General features: G+C 40.7%; 2 pseudogenes; one reads left to right on the top strand and one right to left on the bottom strand.

The window, feature by feature from the left end:
- Positions 1 to 18,589, bottom strand: part of LOC132820282 (sodium- and chloride-dependent neutral and basic amino acid transporter B(0+)-like) — an 85,439-nt pseudogene extending 66,850 nt beyond the window's left edge.
- Positions 1 to 18,968, top strand: part of LOC132820027 (sodium- and chloride-dependent neutral and basic amino acid transporter B(0+)-like) — a 640,602-nt pseudogene that overhangs the window by 266,207 nt on the left and 355,427 nt on the right.

Below are 18,968 nucleotides of genomic sequence, written 5' to 3'. Positions count from 1 at the left end.
ATGTGCGCAACTACCAATCCAGTTTCACTTGAAATTACAATGACCTAGAAAAGATCTGAATTCCCGAATAGTAGTGGGTTATTTGGCTGTTCAAGTAACGGCTGTCCAGTCCTGCCTTATTTCATGTTTTCCTGCTGAAATGTTTTGTCCCAGGTATTCTACCTCTTCTTGGGCGAGTTGCACCTTCTTCAGGTTTGCCTTAAAGAGTACAAACGATCAAGGAGAATGCTTAAAACTGCCCTATGCTGTTCCTTAGTCTGGAATGCTATTTGAATATCACCCATATACTGAATCATTGTGGATGTTATCAGAGGCAATTCCCACAAATGATCTTGCAAGGCCATGTGGAATATAGTAGAGCTACTGTGAAAGCTCTGCAGTAGATGCATCCAGATATACTGTCGCTGTTGGCTGGGAAAAGCAAACCATGGTTGTCCCTCACAGGCCAAAGGAACGGACCCAAATCCGTTGGCCATGTCTATCACTGAAAAATATTTGTATTTGGGTGAAAGAGAATTAAAAATGGCACAGGGATCTGCAACCAAGGGTGCTTTTTGGTCAATGCATTGGGTCACTTTCCGGTAATCTACTGTCAGATGTGAAGTTCAGTCTGTCTTCTTAACCAGATGAACTATGGACTTCTACTGGTATACCTTGTTGCTCTAATCATTTGATTACAGGTAAAACATCAGCAATGGAGACAAAACTAATGGAGTATTGTTTAGTACATGATGGGAGAACTCCAGTAAAAGTGGGTCATCTTTAACAGGTCGCAGTCATTTTTGTCCTTTGCCCAAATGGGATGATTCTGCCATTCTTCCTGTTTGAGATGTCGTATTGACCAAATAACATTAGATTAGATTACTTACAGAGTGGAAATAGGCCCTTCGGCCCAACAAATCCACACCGACCCGCCGAAGCGCAACCCACCCATACAATTACGTCTTACATAACACTACGGGCAATTTAGCATAACCAATTCACCTGACCTGCACATCTTTGGACTGTGGGAGGAAACCGGAGCATCCGGAGAAAACCCACGCAGACACGGGGAGAACGTGCAAACTCCACACAGTCGCCTGAGGCGGGAATTGAACCCGGGTCTCTGGCGCTGTGAGGCAGCAGTGCTAACCACTGTGCCACCATGCCGCCCACTAACATGGCCATTCTCAAAGTGTAACAGCAAATGTATTGAGTTAATACATCTATCGCTAATAGGGCCTGTGGTATGGGTCTAACCCATACAGATGTAAAAATCTCGTTGGCTTCAATCTTATTGGCAGAGGCTTAGTTTTCTCAAGTCTTAGTTCTTTCCCCCCTACTCCTACAGCAGTTCTCCGCTATCCCTCCAAAGGTAAATTATGTCCATCAATTAAGGGTAAACATGTTAGTTCTGCACTAATGTCAAAAAAGGCAGTCAACTTTCCTATCACCCACCCCATCAAAATATAGCAGCTATCCAAATGGTTCTCGATGGCCGTGAAAATAATGGGCTCAAAGATGGCGATGGGTTGCTCTAGTTTTTTATTAATGAGTTCTTTTACCTGAAGTTCAGTACAGCGCTGGAGCTGTTCTAATAACATAAGATGCTCGTTCAAGGACAACCTCTCCCATCCAGACTCTTTCTTATCCAGTTTGGGGGCCTGTTTTGTCAGTATTTCCCTTTTCTAAGTTGCACCTTTTAGCCAAATCACCCTCTTTTCCACAACTGTCGCACTTCCCTGGGTTTTTCTCAGTGTTAGGAGCTTCTATGGTCTGCATGGCTCTGAGCTTCAATTCTATATTTGCTCCCAGACGATTAGCTTCCTCTATTACTTCACCACAAGTGGGTGAGCTTTTATCCAAATCATGACATTGTACTTTTAACATCTTAGCTAGTTCAAACTGTAAGGCTGCTCCGAAAGCAGCCTTTACTAGGACCAAATTTCGTCCTCTTTCTCTGGATTGTTATTAGGAGCTAGACCAGGAAGCTTGATCCAGACATCAACAAATCTTTCTGCAAAGTTTTTAACATCTTCACTTCCATTCTGTTGGCATGCAGGTTTTTTACTCCAATCAGTTTTAGATGGTCCAAATTTTTGCAGCCAATTGTGGATTGCCTGCCAACTGTGATTTAAAGTCTGTTCTTCCTGTCCCATGTGGTTGTTAACCCTGCAGTACAATGTTTGTCCTGCATTGCTCCCCATTGGGGCAAACAAGATTAGAACTCCATCCATAGACTGTCAGGTAGATATTTTCTTGAGTTTTTCTAACCCTTTCCATGTTTTCATACCTCCCCTCTTCAGGTGTGGCAATTCTTTGGGCCTACTTTCAACTAGTTTGTCTCATGGATTAAAATTGGATAAATTTATATCTTATCACAAACCTCTCCCTCAATCTTTACTTTTCTTCCCTTCTGTCGTTTCCTCCATACAGGCCTCATAACAACAGGGGGTGCCTGTTATCTTCTGAACTGATGGACGTGTCAGAACTTCCCTCAGGGCAGTGGGCACCACTGATAGTACGAATCTTATCTGGGCCATCACCTGGAGGGGCTGGTTGAGGCAAGGGTTTTGGATACAATGGGGCAATCACGTAGGGAGGAGGTGACGTGTGTGACGTAGTTTTAATTGTTCTAATTCCTTTTGAGTTTGTGATAATTCTTTCTCTGTGGTTTTTAATTCCTCTCAAACAGGTTTTATTTCCTCTCTTAGACTATGAATTTCTCTATCATAATTCAATTTTTCAATTATTTCTTGTCTCTATCTGAGTTGTTGTGTTACACAGAGTGACCAGCAATTTTTTTTTCTTATTTTTATATGGGTAGTCTTTCCCCAGACCCATTTAATATCATCCAGGGACCACTGCCCATGGAGGGTCCATACTTTAGACAAATTTTAGTCAGAGTCGTAGGATGGTTAAGTTGTTGTTCAATATGTTCCCTTAATTTCTACAAGACTTCATCCACAACAATGTCAGGTGGTGCCTGACCACCTTTAACTTTGGTAGGTAGTTCAAATTTAGACATTATCCCTGGATTTCAGGTTAGATTTGAACCAAAATAGACTCTCTAAGAGTCATAGACAATGGCTCTCCTTTTTCTGTCCTATGTCTCAGATCGAAACTGTCTAGTAGTTTCAGATCGCGTCAGACAGGGAAAATCTCAGACCACCACTTCCCCGCTTTGGATGTTTATTACATGAAGAGTCCTTACCTCTCGGTGACGATTAGATTGAAATGATTTTCAAAACCTCTTCCCCTTTATCCTTTTGCGATCCTGCTGACTACGCCTAGTTGTTGGGTACTCATGTCCCCGATAGTAGGAATAACCAGGCAGGGATCTACACGATGTTTTCTTGAAATCTTTATTGCAGAAGCATGGTGTTAATGGTACATAGCAAGGTGATGCAAAGCAGATCTATCTGTATTTGCCTCACATTCTTATACTTTATTTCTCCATTCTATGCTCTCTTGTTTACCCAATCCTTAGTGTCCACTTATCATCCCATTTACTTCTAACCAATCACATTTTACATGTCCAACCACAAGACGTTTCTCGTTATTCTGTAGTTATCTGTTAAGCTAGGCATGACCAAAACTTGCTCATCAACATCACTTGCTCCTACCGTAATTGCCAGATGTTTCCTTTAAGGATAATTCACTTGCAACCAGTTTCATGCCTGCGGCTAATGTTTGAATTCCGATTGTCTCAACACAATAATGTCTTTCCTTTACCCTTCTCAGACTTACCCACATGAACTCTGTTGTATCCCACACAGGGGCTCCCCAATTTCAGAATGTTGGACTTACAAATGTGAGTAATTATGAACATGATCCTGTACTGATTTTCAAGTTTGAAGACCTGACATTTCTTACACTTATGAATGGCTGCTTCCCATTGTCCTGAATTGTGCTAATGACATGTAAACAAATTGACCTGGGAGCTGCCTGTATATTCCTCTCTTACCATGTCTGTGCTTTTTGATATGCCATTAATTATCGCAATTGATCCCTTGACACCACTAGATAGTTTGACACCCTTTGCATAAATATTGGCCCCAGTGCAGTTCAGACTATCCCAATGGTACAGCTGCACCTTTCCCTAGTGCAAATGGCGCACAGATCAGAGTGCATTTCTCCCACACCAGGCTTTCAGCAGTATACTTGTCTTCCTCATTGGATTTGGCCTATGCTAATTTACAGGCGAGTTAGGTAATCATCCAAAGGTTATAATCTTCAAATTCTGTAATTTGCTGTTACCTACACAGACCATTACCACTGGACCCTCCCCCTATCTTTGAAAATAGTTTTTCAACTCTGAGTAGATATCTGAAACCCTGGTACAATGGCAGGCAAAATAGCCACCTAATACTGAAGATTTGTGCTCCAGAATTTGCCGCTCCCCTAGCCAAGCTGTTCCAGTACAGTTACACTGGCATCTACCCAACAATGTGGAAAATTGTCTGGAAATAAAATGCAGGACAAACCCAGACCGTCCAGTTATTGCCCCATCAGTCTCCTCTTGTTCATCAGTATAGTGATGGAAGGTGTCATCAACAGTATTATTAAACAGCACCTGCTCAGCAATAGCCTGCTCAGTGACGCCCAGTTTGGATTCCACCAGGGCCACTCAGCTCCTGACCTCATTACAGCCTTGGTTTAAACATTGAAAAAAAAACTGAATTCCAGAGGTGAGGGGAGAGTGGCAGGCCTTGACATCAAAATTGTAGCTAACTGAGTGTGGCATCAAGGATCAGAAACAAAACTGGAATCAATGGGAATCCAGGGGCAAATTCTTAGGTGGTTAGAGTCAAACCTGACACATAGGAAGGTGGTCATGGTTGTTGGAGGTCAGTCATCTCAGCTCCAGGACACTTATGCAGGAGTTCCTCAGGGTAGTGCCCTAGGCCCAACCATCTTCAGCTGCTTCATCAATGACCTTCCCTCCATCATAAGGTCAGAGGTGGGGATGTTCGATGATAATTGCACAATGTTGAGCACCATTTGCAACTCCTCAGATACTGAAGCAGTCCATGTTTAAATTTAAGAAGATCTTGACAATATCTAGGTTTGGGCTGACAAGTGACAAGTAACATTGACCACCTCCACTAAAAGTCAATCTAAATACCACCCCTTGACAGTCAATGGTGTTACCATTACCAAATCCCCCACTGTCATCATCCTGGGGGTTATCATTGACCAGAAACTTAACTGAACTTACCATATAAAAAACATTGGCTACAAGAGCAGGTCAGAGACAAGGGATACTGCAGCGAGTAACCCTGACTTCCCAAAGACTGTCCAATATCTACAAGGCACAAGTCAGGAATGTGATGGAATACTCCCCACTTGCCTGGATGAGTGCAGCTCCAACAACACTCAAGAAGCTTGACACCTTCCAGGATAAAGCAGCCCACTGATTGGTATTACATTCACAACCATCCACTCTCTGCACCAACGATGCTCAGGAGCAGCAGTTTTTACGATCTACAAGAACTATTGCAGAAATTCATTGAAGATCCTTAGACAGCACCTTTCAAACCCACTATCAGTTTCATCTCAAAGAACAAGGGCAACACCACCACCTTCAAGATCTCCTCCAAGCCATTTACTCTCCAGTTTTGGAAATATATTGCCATTCCTTCACTGTCACTGGATCAAAATCCTGGAATTCCCTCCCTAAAGGCATTGTGGGTCAACCCACAGCAGGTGGACTGCAGCAGTTCAAGAAGGCAGCTCACCACCACCTTCTCAAGAACAACTTGGGATGGGCTATAAATGTTGGCCCAGCTAGCGACACCCACATATCCCACAAATGAATAAAAAGAAGTGAGATAACGAGAGTTCAGAGTTCGTGTTAGAGTTAAAAGTAAGGCTGGTAGCATTAGAGAACAATAGATGAATAAAGATATTGAGGTTCTAGTCAAGAAAAAAAGAATCATATGTCTGATAGAGACAACTTGGTTTAAATAAACTTCTTGAGCAATATAAAGAGGGTAGGGGCATTCTTAAGATGGAGATCAGGAAAGCAAAGAGCAGAAATGAGATAGCTTTGGCAAATAAGGTTAAGGATAATCCAAAGAGATTCCACAGGTTTATTGGGAGAACTAGGAAGGGTCATGAAAAAGCTTTAGTGGGTAAGGTTAAGGATAATCCTAAAGCGTTCTACACTTATGTGAGGAACAAGAGGATGGCCAAATTGAGGGTCAGGCCGATCAGGGATAGTGAAGGGAACTTGAAGGGTCCTTAATGAATACTTTGCTTCAGTAGTCACTACTGGGAGGGAACTTGATGTTTCAGAGGACAGCATGAAACAGATTGATATGCTAGAATAGGTTGATGTTAGGAAGGAAGATGTGCAGAAAATTTTGAAAAACATAAGGATAGATAAATCCCCTGGTCCGGACAGGATAATTCTTAGGTTACTACAGTAAGTGAGGGAAGAGATTGCTGCACCTTTGCTGATGATTTGCCACTGGAATTGTAGCAGGTGATTAGAGGGTGGAAAATACTTGTTTGAGAAAGGGAAAAAGGATAATCCTTGGAATTATGTCAGTGGTGGGCAAATGCTGGAGAGTGCTCTGAGAGAGAGGATTTATGATTATTTGATTGATTGATTGTAGTTTGATTAGAGACAGTCAGCATGGCTTTGTGAGGGGCAGGTCATGCCTCACAAACTTATTGAATTCTTTGAGGATGTGATAAAACACATTGATGAAGGTAGAGCAGTGGATGTGGTATACATGAATTTTAGCAAGGTGTTTGATAATGTTCCACACAGTAGGCTCATTCAGAAAGTAAGGTGGCATGAGATACAGGGAAATCTGGCTGTCTGGATATAAATTGGCTGGCCCATAGAAGACAGAGGGTGGTGATAGATGGTAAGTATTTAGCCTGGAGCTTGGTGACCAATGGTGTTCTGCAGGGATCTGTTCTAGGACTCCTGCTCTTTGTGGTTTTTATAAATGACTTGGATGATATGAAAGTTGGTAGAGTTGTGGATTGTGTGGAGGGTTGTTGTAGGTTGCATTGGAACATTGATAGAATGCAGAACTGGGCTGATGGAGTTCAACCTGGAAAAGTGTGAAGTGATTCACTTTGGTGTACCATGCTTCTTTTTCCTAGGGATGAATTTCTGTTGTGTTTCCAGAAACTCCTGCCATCGCTGTTCCACTGTCTTTCCTGCTAGGCTCCTCTCCCAGTCGATTCTACCCAGCTCCTCCCTCAAACCTCTGTAGCTGCCTTTATTGGGCTATAACTTCAACAGATGAACCAACATGTAGCAATAACTTCAACAGATGAACCAACATCTAGCTGAAGAAATTCCTCCTCATCTTAATTTTCAAAGGTCATCCCTTCACTACGAGGAAGCATCTTCTCTACATCCACTCTATCCAGGTTTTCAGTATACCGTAAGTTTCAATGAAGTACCCCTCATCTTTCTAAGCTTCATCGATACTGACCCAGAGTCCTCTACCACTCCTCATATGTCAAGCCCTTTGTCCCCAGGATCATTCTTGTGAACCACTCATGTGAAATAACCCATTAATGTGTTGGATCTTTAGTTTGACCATATCAATAACCAATCAAAATTTAAGTGGCATTAGTAGCTGATGCACAGATTTGCCAGTCAATAAAATGAGACCACCGTGGAGATTTCTCACTAAAAGAGGCTGTCAAGTTTGAAATCTTTTGAAGACAGAAACTGCTGAGCTGTTTCTCTGTCTGTGACAGTGCGCTGCACTCCCAGGACTGTACCTGAGAGCCAAGTTAAATATATTGTTGGATATAATTTCAGTCATCTCAAAAAAAAAGACCTTAGATTATGTACAAGATCCATAGCAAGTATGACACCCTACTGCCCTCTACTACCCTCGAGGTAATTAGGGATGGACAATGAATACTGGTCTGGCCAGTGATGTATCCCTTGAATAAATATGCAAACAAAAACCTCATTTCAATCTGAACTGCCCTGCTATAAAGCAGCACTGCAGAATGGGAGCTTGTACATGTCCAATTGGGATCTCTGATGAGGAACAGGAGGGATACCAATAGCAACAGCACAAGGACAAACAGCAGCAACCCTCTCGACAGGCACATCCCTCTCCATCACACAGACATGGTGGAGACAGAGACCTAGTTCCAAGGGGGATATATGCCTGGCAAAAGGTATGTAAGTAGAGGATTGGCTTCCTCAATTGACAGATAAATAGTGCCTTGCAACAGTCAGACCTCTGTGCCATGTCTTTGCTGATATCTGCAGTCTCCTGGAAGAAAACCTCTTTCTAATGGAGTCAAGGTGGGTATGTATTATCAGTGTTGTCTAAGGTTAGTACAGCCCTGAACAGCTTCACGTCCAGACTCCAGTCAGCTGACCAAAAGTACATCTCTCAATGTGTGCTATACTATAACTGTCAAAGATGTTACTTTGATTCTGATGAGGCAACTGAAATTCTATGGATTATTGTCGTGTACGTACATGACCTTCTGCCAGTTTGGAGAAGTCTGATTGGATTCCAATGTAGAATTCAATTCCTTTAGAGGCTCCCTCCAGGGTAAGCCCTCGGATCAGGAGTATGGTCAGAATCACATAAGGTAATGTCGCAGTGAAATAAACCACCTGAGCACAGAATAAATTATTAGATATTCCCATATTCCCCATTTAAAGTATTCAACTTAACTGAATATTAAAGCAATAGGATTTTAATCGATGCAGAGAATGAAACAGAATAGAATTAGAGGAATAATAATCAGCTGGAGTACATATTTGAAACTGAGATAGGTACTGTAACTGAAATTAAATCATACATTATTTTTCTAAGATATGATATATACTCATGAAAAGTTATATGTCGAAGGGTAAGATTTTAATTCAAAGATAGGGAGTTTGCTGTCACAAGAGAGAGATTTTGGAGAGATTGTAATCCATTCTGACCTATAAACAAGCTATTGTACTTACTATGTCGCAGACTGTTCCCATCAACCCAACCACCAACAGTAATGCAAGGGGATAATAGCTTGTAAGCAAACACGAGAAGCTGAACACATACCTTCACAGGTGTGCTGTTCTATATTGCTATCCAGTAAGTTTACATCACAGCATGTTTGGTTTCATATTCGAAGTGGGTAGTAGTACAAAAAATTTGTACTTTTGGGCTAAAGATCAGGGTTCAACACATGCATGAGGGAAACAAAATTCCCCAGAGTCCCTGTAGCAGTAACTGAAATCCTTAAAATGAGGGAGACATTGCAGGAATACTGCTGTTCTTTTCCTCAGGAGAAAGATCCACAGATCTCCCTCAGGCCTGAAGTGCCAATTAAGTTTTATGAATCTCCCACTCTTCAATGAGACACTGTTAACATTACCTGGGAGATAAACCAGCCACTTCACAAATAATTTATAAGCTCTAGTTTTATTGTTATAGAAATCTGTATTTTTATAATTGTTTTAATTCTACTCAGCACTAATCATTTACATTTCCTGAAGATTTGATTCCTTTTGATAACACCGCCCCAATTATTAGCCAGGCCAGAAACAGACAGAGGGCTAAATACCAGACGATCTCCCCAGTCTCATCCATTGAACTTGTACGGCGTAAAACCACTTTACTGAACAAAATAACAATAGAAAACAGTTTGTCTAAGGTCAAATGTCTTTGCACAGAGACACCTTATAAGGTTAACAGGTTTTGTCTAGGTATTTTTCAATTATCCTGTTGAAAAGTGTTATTACATATCTTTGGAGCAGATAGGAAATGAACTCAGACCTGCTGGCTCAGTTGAAGGGACATTACCACCACATCACAAGGGATCTTCAAGATTTTGTTCACACTGTGAACGCTGATGAAATTCCTCAGATTCTAATTTAATTCAAAAACAAACATTCATAAGAAATGATTCATTGACTGCTTTACCATGCACAGGAACCCCTTCATTGACTTCCTGACTATAGATATGAATACAGGAACAGAGGAAGGCTATTTAACCCCTTGAGCCTGTCCTACCATTAAATGAGTTTGTGACTGATCTGGGACCTGACCTCCACCACCTCAGCTTCGCCCTCACTCCTTAATGAAATAGATAAAAGTCTGAGATGAATAAGGAAATCTAGCAACTCAGAGACACATGCTAAAGGCAAAACTGACCGACCCCAGCAACCTCTACATCTGGACAATGTTCCTTTTAATCACTGGAGAAAAATAGCAACTAACATGCTTACAGTGCACGGGCAGGATACATCCTCATGACTGATAACTTCACTAAACTAATAACTGTTTGATGAATTGGTAATATGATGAGTGTAAGCATTACTTAAATAATTCCTACTATTGTCAGTTTATTTGGCATATCAAAGTAGATAGTATCTGACAATGGATCGCAGATCTTTGTCAAACCAACCTAAGGCATGTGTGTCAAAGGAGGAGTGACTCATATCCCCCTATCAGCTTACTATCCGAGGTTCAGAAAAGATTTACAAGGATGTTGCCATGGTTGGAGAATTTGAGCTGTAGAGAGAGGTTGAATAGGCTGCGGTTGTTTTCCCTTGAGCATCAGAGGCTGAGATTTATAAAATCATGAGGGGCATGGATAGGATAAATAGACAAGGTATTTTCCCTGGGGAGGGAGGCGTCCAGAACTGGAAGGCATAGGTTTAGAGTGAGGGGGAAAGGTATAAAAGAGTCCAAAGAGGCAACTTTTTCATGCAAGAGTCATACATGTATGGAATGAGCTGCCAAAGGAAGTGGTGGAGGCTAGTACAATTGCAACATTTAAAAGGCATCTGGATGGGTATATGAATAGGAAAGTTATGGAAGGATATGGGTCCAGTGCTGGCAAGTGGGACGAGATTGGGTTGGGATATCTGGTCAGCATGGACAAGTTGAACTGAAAAGTCTGTTTCAGTGCTGTACATCTCTATGACTCTATTAATGTTGTTAATACTGTTTCAATATATTTTTATAATTATTAAAAGGACAACAGGTACCTGTATAAAACAGTTTCATTTGTCTGTTTGCGACCTCTTATCTTTGGAAAAAAGGGTTATGTCAGGTTATATCTCAACATCAATGTGTGATATACCATTTCGAAAAATGGTCATGATGCCAGCAATATATCATGGCATGTGACATAGTGGTACAAAGTTCTCAGTCTCCATCTTACTGACCTCTAGCCTCTTGCAGCATGACATGCTGAGAAACATACTACAGTACATTTGATTATTGAGCTTGAGTCCAAACGCACAATTGTCAGTGACTGTAGTGTACACTAGTAAATATGAGGAGCTATAACAAGTCTATTGAATTCTTTAGTACTGCATAACCCACATTTCATCTTTATGTTATAGGCGTGAATAAAAGTGTCACAGTGTGATAGTTGCAAATCACCAGCATTTCATGCCATATCAAGTCAAGGCCAGAAAGAGAGAATACCCAAGGAACTAATAATAAAAGGGAACTTAAGCTAATTAATATCAGCAGTGAAAAAGTATTGGAAAAAACTAAGTGATGAAAAGCCAATAGATCCCCAGGACCTAAAGGGGTACATCCTCATCTGAAAAGAGGTATCTACAGAGATAATGGACCAATGAGTGAATATGTTTCAGAATCCCTATGGTTTAGAATGTCTCAGTGAAATTAGCAAATGTACCATTACTTTCCAAGAAAAAACAGGAAAGTGAAAATAGGAACTGACTGACCAGGCAGCTGACATCAATTGATGGAAAAATGTTTTAATGTTATTATCAAGAGAAACCTAACAACCCATTACAAACATATTATACGATACATATTTACTAAATGAAAATCATATTCAATTAATTTGTTAGATGCTTTCTTGGTTACAAATAATGAAGAATTTGGATTTTCAAAGGTATTCAGTTATGTCGGAGAAAAGATTAGTGTACAAATAAAATGGTCATGGAGTTAAGGGGGCACATCAGCATGGATGGAGAATAGACAGCATGATTTCAAAAGGCAGATCATACTTGACTAACTTAATTGATAATTTTTAATGAAATAATGGATAATGCTGATGATGGAAATCCAATGTATGTTGTATATATCGATTTTAAAAATACATTTGACACATTAAAAAAACTGGTTAATAAAACTGATGCTTCTGGTATAGGAGGACCTGTGTCCAACTGTGTTTTAAAATGGCTTAAATGTAGAATACAATGAATTATAGGAATTGGTTATTGTCATAGTGAAGGATAATATACAGTGGTGTATCCCAAGGATCAATACTGGATCCATGATTTGATTTGCGTTTACTCTAAATAGCCTGACTCCAGAATGCAGAATAGTACTTCAAGATCTTGCGGAAGAAACCAGACTTCAAGAATTGGTGAGCAGTGACAATGATAGAAATTGCCTCCAACTTTAGACCATCAGACCATAAGACATAGAAGTGGAAGCAAGGCCATTTGGCCCATCGAGTCCACTCCGCCATTTAATCATACCTGATGAGCATTTCAACACCACTTACCCGCACACTCCTCGGAGGCCTTAATTCCTTGCGAAATCAAAAATTTATCAATCTCTGCCTTGAAGACATTTAACGTCCCAGCCTCCACTGTGCTCTGTGGCAATGAATTCCACAGGCCCACCACTCTCTGGCTGAAGACATGTCTCCTCATTTCCGTTCTGAATTGAACCCCTCTAATTCTAAAGTTGTGCCCACGGGTCCTAGTCTCCCCACCTAATGGAAACAACTTCCCAGAGTCCACCCTTTTAAGCCATGCATTATCTTGCAAGTTTCTATTAGATCTCCCCTCAACCTTCTAAACTCTAAACAATCCCAGGATCCTCAGTGTTCATCGTATGTTAGGCCACCATTCCAGGGATCATCCAGGTGAATCTCCGCTGGACACGCTCCAGTGCAGTGAGTCCTTCCTGAGGTGTGGGGCCCAAAATTGGACACACTACTCTAAATGGGGCCTAGCTAAAGTTTTATAAAGTCTCAGAAGCACATCGCTGCTTTTACATTCCAGCCCTCTTGAGATAAATGACAACATTACATTTGCTTTCTTAATCACAGATTCAACCTGCAAATTAACCTTTAGAGAATCCTGGACTAGCACTTCCAGATCCCTTTATACTTTGGCTTTAGGAATTTTCTTACCATTTAGAAAATAGTCCATGCCTGTATTCTTTTTTCCAAAGTGCAAGACCTCACATTTGCTCACTTTGAATTTCATCAGCCAGTTCCAGGACCACTCTCCTAAACTGTCTAAATCTTTCTGCAGCCTCCCCACCTCCTCAGTACTACCTGCCTGTCCACATAACTTCCTAAGATCGTCAAGCTTCACCAGATTGCCACCAGTCCCTTCATTCAGATCATTAACATAAAGTGAACAGCTGTGGCCCCTACACCAAACCCTGCGGGACACTACTGGTCACTGGCTGCCATTCCGAAAAAGAACCTTTTATCCCAATTCTCTGCCTTCTGTCAGACAGCCAATCCTCAATCCATGCCAGTAGCTCACCTCAAACACCATGGGCGCTCATCTTACTCAGCAGCCTCTCATGAGGCACCTTATCAAAGGCCTTTTGGAAGTCTAGATAGATTATTTTTACTGGGTTTCCCTGGTCTAACTTACTTGTTACCTCTTCAAAGTATTGAAAGGTTTGTCAGGCACAACCTCCCCTTACAAAATCCATGCTGACTTGTTCTAATCTGACCCTGCACTTCCAAGAATTTAGATGTCTCATCTTTAACAATGGATTCTAGAATTTTACCAACAACTTAGGTTAGGCTAATCGGCTTATAATTTTCCATCTTATGTCTTGATTCTTTCTTGAAGAAGGGGATAACAACAGCGATTTTCCAATCATCTGGGACTTTCACTGACACTAATGATCTTTGAAAGATCACAACCAACACCTCCGCTATTTCCTCTGAACTCTAGGATGTAGCCTATCGAGGCCAAGAGATTTAAGAATTTTTACATCTTTTAGCTTCTCTAGCATTTTCTCTTTTGTAATGGCTACCATACTCAACTCTGTCCCCTGACTCTCCTTAATTGTTGGGATATTACTCGTGTCTTCCACTGTGAAGATTGACGCAAAGTACTTATTAAGTTCTTCAGCTATTTCCTTATCTCCCAGCACTAGCCTTCCTACATCAATTTGGAGCAGCCTAATGTCTACTTTTGCCTCTCGTTTGTTTCTTATGTATTGAAAGAAACTTTTACTACCATTTCTAATATTACTGGCTAGTCTACCTTCATTTGATCTTCTCCTTTCTTATTTCTCTTCTTGTTATTCTTTGTTTGTTTTTGTACTCTTCCCAATCTTCTGATTTCCGAGCGCTCCTGGCCACTTTATAGACTCTCTCTTTTTCTTTGACACATTTCCTGACTTCCTTTGTCAGCTATGGCTGTCTAATCACCCCCACCCCCTCACCCGATAATCTTTATTTTCCTTGGGATGAACCTCTGTACTGTGTCCTAAATTACATCCAGAAACTCCTGCCATTGTTGCTCTGTCTTCCCCACTAGGCTCTGCTTCCAGTCAATTTTCTTCAGTTCTTCTCTCATGCGCCTGTGATTATCTTTATTTAACTGTAACAACATTACATCCGATTTTGCCTTCTCTCTTTCAAACTGCAGACTGAAATCTACCATATTCTGTTCGCTGCCTCCTACGTGTTCCCTTACTATGCCTCATTACATAGCACTAAGTCCAGAATAGCCTGCTCCCTTGTGGGCTCCATCATAAGCTGTTCCAAAAAGCCATTCTCTAAGCATTCCATGAATTCCCTTTCTATGGATCCACCGGCAACATTATTCACCCAGTCCACCTACATATTGAAGTCCCCCTTGCCTTTCTGACATGTCCTGTCTATTTCCCAGTCCATCTTACGCTACTGGTCTTGACCACTGTTAAGAGGTCTGCACATAACTCCCATCATGTTTTTTTGACCTTTGTGGTTCCTCAACTCCACCCACACAGACTCCAAATCATCTGACCCGAATGTCATTCAGTGCCATAGATTTAATTTCATTCTTAACTAACAAGGCAACCTGCCCCCTCCGCCCACCTCCCTGTCTTTTCGATAAGCTGTAAATCCTTGGATGTTTAACTGCCAGTCCTGAAACCCCTGTAATCACGTCTCTGTGATGCCTACATCATAATTATTCACAATGATTTGTGCCATTAATTCATCTACTTTGTTACGAATACTACGAGCATTCAGATGAAGCACCTTAATGATAATTTTCTTATCCTCATGATTTCTAGAAATAAATCCTAAGTTATCCTTCGTTTTTGCTTCATTCCTCGTCTGCCTTGAACTCAAACCCTGCACACATGCTAACTTGCTGCTTTACATGGATGGGTTCCAAATGCACAGATTTCATGTGTGATTTCATACTGAATGGCCCAAAAAGACCTGGAAATTTCAGTTGTGGAAGTGACCAAGAAAAGAAACCCTGTTCAGCATCTGGAAGGGGCTGCTCTCCAATCATGTGTTGTTTCTCCCACATTTGCTACTGATAGGGTGACTAGTGCAGAAATGTGGGGGAGAAACAGCCTGTGATTGCAGGAGCAGTAAGCAGATGTGAGTGGGGGGCACATAATCCTGAGCACCACAACAGTAATGATGTGAGAGGCTGTTGGGGAGATGTTCCTCTGGGGGAAGAGACTGCCAATGAGAGAGGCAATGAGGAGACACTGATGGGAACAAGGCTGCCATGAGGAGATGTTGCTGTGGGGCAAGCGCTGCCAAGAAGACAGTGGTTTCTGTTGGTAGAGACTACAAGGGGGAAATGGCGTTGCTAGGAGAGAAAGGCTACAATGTAGAGGCCAGGAAGAAAAGAAGGTGTAAAGGGAAAAGGCTGTGAAGGGAACAGAACAGCTTTAAACTTGTCAATTAAAAATTTACTGTTGGTCAGAAAAATGTCAAGCCTCTGAGACAATGAATTCCTTGCAAATAAATGTGACGTCTTTAGCTTAAGGCTGTGTAAATTCAAGACTGTACAGGAAAAAAAGCAGTGGATATTATTCTAATGCACACTATTATTTGGATAATTGAATACTGAATAGATTTATTTCAATAAAAACAGGTTTGTTTTTTGTGTTAACATCTCTCAAATTATTTTGCATACCATGAACACCTGAGATGCAAGGACTGTGTTAAAGTTAAACTTGCAATTTTTTTGTATGAACTGAGATCCCAAACAATGATAAACAGCTGCATTTTAATAGTGTTTTTCATGACTTTAAGATTTTTCAAAGTGTTAGTCAGTGAAGGAAACACTAGGGAAGTCTAATTAGATATTATAGTGGGAAGAAAAATAATCAAATAAGCAAACAATTAATTTAGGGGAGTCTATGGCAAAGGTGCATAACCTGAAAATTAGAGACAGAACCTTCAGGAGTGAAATTAGGAAACATTTACATAAGGCAGCTGGAAGAAGTTTAGAACTCAAATATGCAAGTAAGAATTGATGCTTGATTAAAAGCAATGTTGGATAAATTGTTAAATTAAAATCTATCGAGTCTAAGATATAGTAAAAAGGATAATAACTGCCGGTTAAAATCCTCCAACTTCAAGCATATCCAATGAAAATGTGTTAGTTGTGACTTCACCAGTGTGGACAGGGTAGGGTAATGATTTTCTGTGCTGCAGTGTTCGTCAGTTATTTTTGAAAGAAGCTTTAGTTTCTAACTTCTGCCTATTGCCTTATACTGATTAAAATACTGCTGTGCTGACAATATTAATGCTTATCGTGGGTGCGCTGATTATATGTTTAATGGAGGATGATAATTGAGGATTCTTCAAATTCTGCTTTTGAGTTAGGTCTCAGTTCCATACTTGTCAACACGTGTACAGAAGATAATGTTACTGCCTGACTGCATCACCTAATGAAAGTGTGAGTGAGAATGGAAAAGGAACCCCTGAAAATCAAAAAAAAACATCAAAATGGAGCATTCAAAATCTAAAAGAAGCTTTTGAAAGAAAGATATTTGACCTCTGTGAAATGTTTATTCAGGCCAAATGGACAGGTAGATGGCAAATGGGATTTCATCCAAAGACACATGAAGTGATGCTTTTTTGGCAGAAGTGATGAGTAGAGGTAATACAGATTTAATGGCATTGTTCGAAAGAGCTTACGTGATTAAAAGTTGTTGGCAGTTGTTTCGCATTGATCATTGAAGGCAGCAAGATATTGGAATGTAAATGTGAAGAATTGATTAATACAGACAGGAAGCAGACAGCAATGTTTTTAAATTGGCAGGCTGGCCAATAAAAAACAGAACAGTCAAAGAAATGTGTCAGTGTAGTTCAATTCCCTGAGGGTGTGCAGCATTGAGGTATTCATGCCACTCCCTAGTTCATCAGATCATGGTAATGTATTCCTTATATCCACCTGAGCCATCCTGGGCCATCACAGCATCCTCAATTCCAGCTACCTCCTCAAATAATAACTCATTCTTTCATCTCTTCACCTCTGAGACATTACCCTTTGGTAAAGTCAGGTTGTGGAAGACATGCAAACAACTATGATGCCGGACACATTGTTTATAGTCTACAGCACGGTACTTCATCGGTCGAAGTATCTTCCTCAGTAGCCCTATTGTGATGGTTTTGTGCCTTTAAGAGAGATGTATTATCTGCTGTTTCTCTTGCAGAGAGGTGTTGCCACAGAGACCAGACTGTCTGCTGCAGGCAGACAGTTGGTAAATAGTTTGGCAATATCCCTCAGTGTTTTTTTTTCATGAGACAAAGAGCATAAATGGGTGAAGGGTTCATACAGACCCAGGAAAGGTTTAGCTTTTCTTTTAGTTCATGAGATGGTTTCTTCTGCTGCTGAGCTAACAGCTTGACTTCTCTGCTGTTAGAGTCTTAGGTGAAAGGCTTCCTCTTTGAAATAATAGAGGTAGACTATTTCCTTCAGTATTTTGTTCTGTTGGACAGGAGAGAGGCAGCACATGACAACTTTAACTGTTTTACTAAATTGCCTTGTCAAGTGTGTGTTTATGGGATGCTCCTTATATTGGAACAGTTGATAATGTTTTACTTAAGTACGAATCATCCTGTTAAGTATTTCAAAACAGTTAAAGTTATGCCATTTATTTTTGTATTTTAATTGCGTCATAAGGATAATGTTTGTTTTGATTAATGCCGAGTAGTCGACTAATCAAATCAAATCTGGAAGACAGCACCTTACACTAGCCTGGAAATAAATATTAAAGGTAGGGTCGAGGCTATCTCTTTACTATATCTTAGAAGGGTCTGGTCTCGTCCATAATACTGTGGTCTGCTTTAGAATGACCCCTGTGGAAGCACGCACAGTGCAGTACAACAACCCCACATCAGTCTGTGGATCCTCATGGGTGTCTACTGTATAAACTAACACTCTGAAAGAGTTAATGTTTGAGCTACATTGATCTCCACCCAATCTGCTGATGTCCCACATTCTGGGTTAGGAATCAATTGGAGTCTGAACTGGTCTCCTGATGGAGATACACCATGTCTTTGCTGCATATGGCTGATAATAAATCAAAATGCATTAAGGATTAGTGTAACCTGTACGTAGTTACTGTCATGTAATAAAATACACTGTGTAATCTAAGGCAAGTGCTGAGACTTACTCATGATCCATCGTACTCATAACTTGCTGGTGAGATAACTAACCCAGCACCTGAAAGTGGAGAAATTATTTGTTGAAGGTTAATTAAACAGTGAGAATGTGACTTTTTTGCCTCTCACCCGATCAAGTTCACCCATCTACCAATCTTTTCACCAGCTCTGAGAACAGAATATCCCACCCTTTATTTTGTTTGACTGGAGAATCTAGAACATGGAAGTCTAGCCTCAGGATAAAAGGTCACTTTCTGAGCACTAGGCTAAGCAGAAATTCATCAGATTGTGTGTTGAACGCCAGGCTGGAGGAGCCTCTACGTATTCTTTCTGCCCTTGTAACATATTTCAGTTTTGTCACTGATGTTTAAGGGCAAAACTCTATATAAATCTAAGTAGTT

Source organism: Hemiscyllium ocellatum, chromosome 11 (assembly GCF_020745735.1).
Source record: "Hemiscyllium ocellatum isolate sHemOce1 chromosome 11, sHemOce1.pat.X.cur, whole genome shotgun sequence".
In the NCBI taxonomy this organism is placed as follows: Eukaryota; Metazoa; Chordata; class Chondrichthyes; order Orectolobiformes; family Hemiscylliidae; genus Hemiscyllium; species Hemiscyllium ocellatum.
Note: the sequence above shows the minus strand (reverse complement) of the source record. Positions and strands in the feature narration are given on the sequence as shown.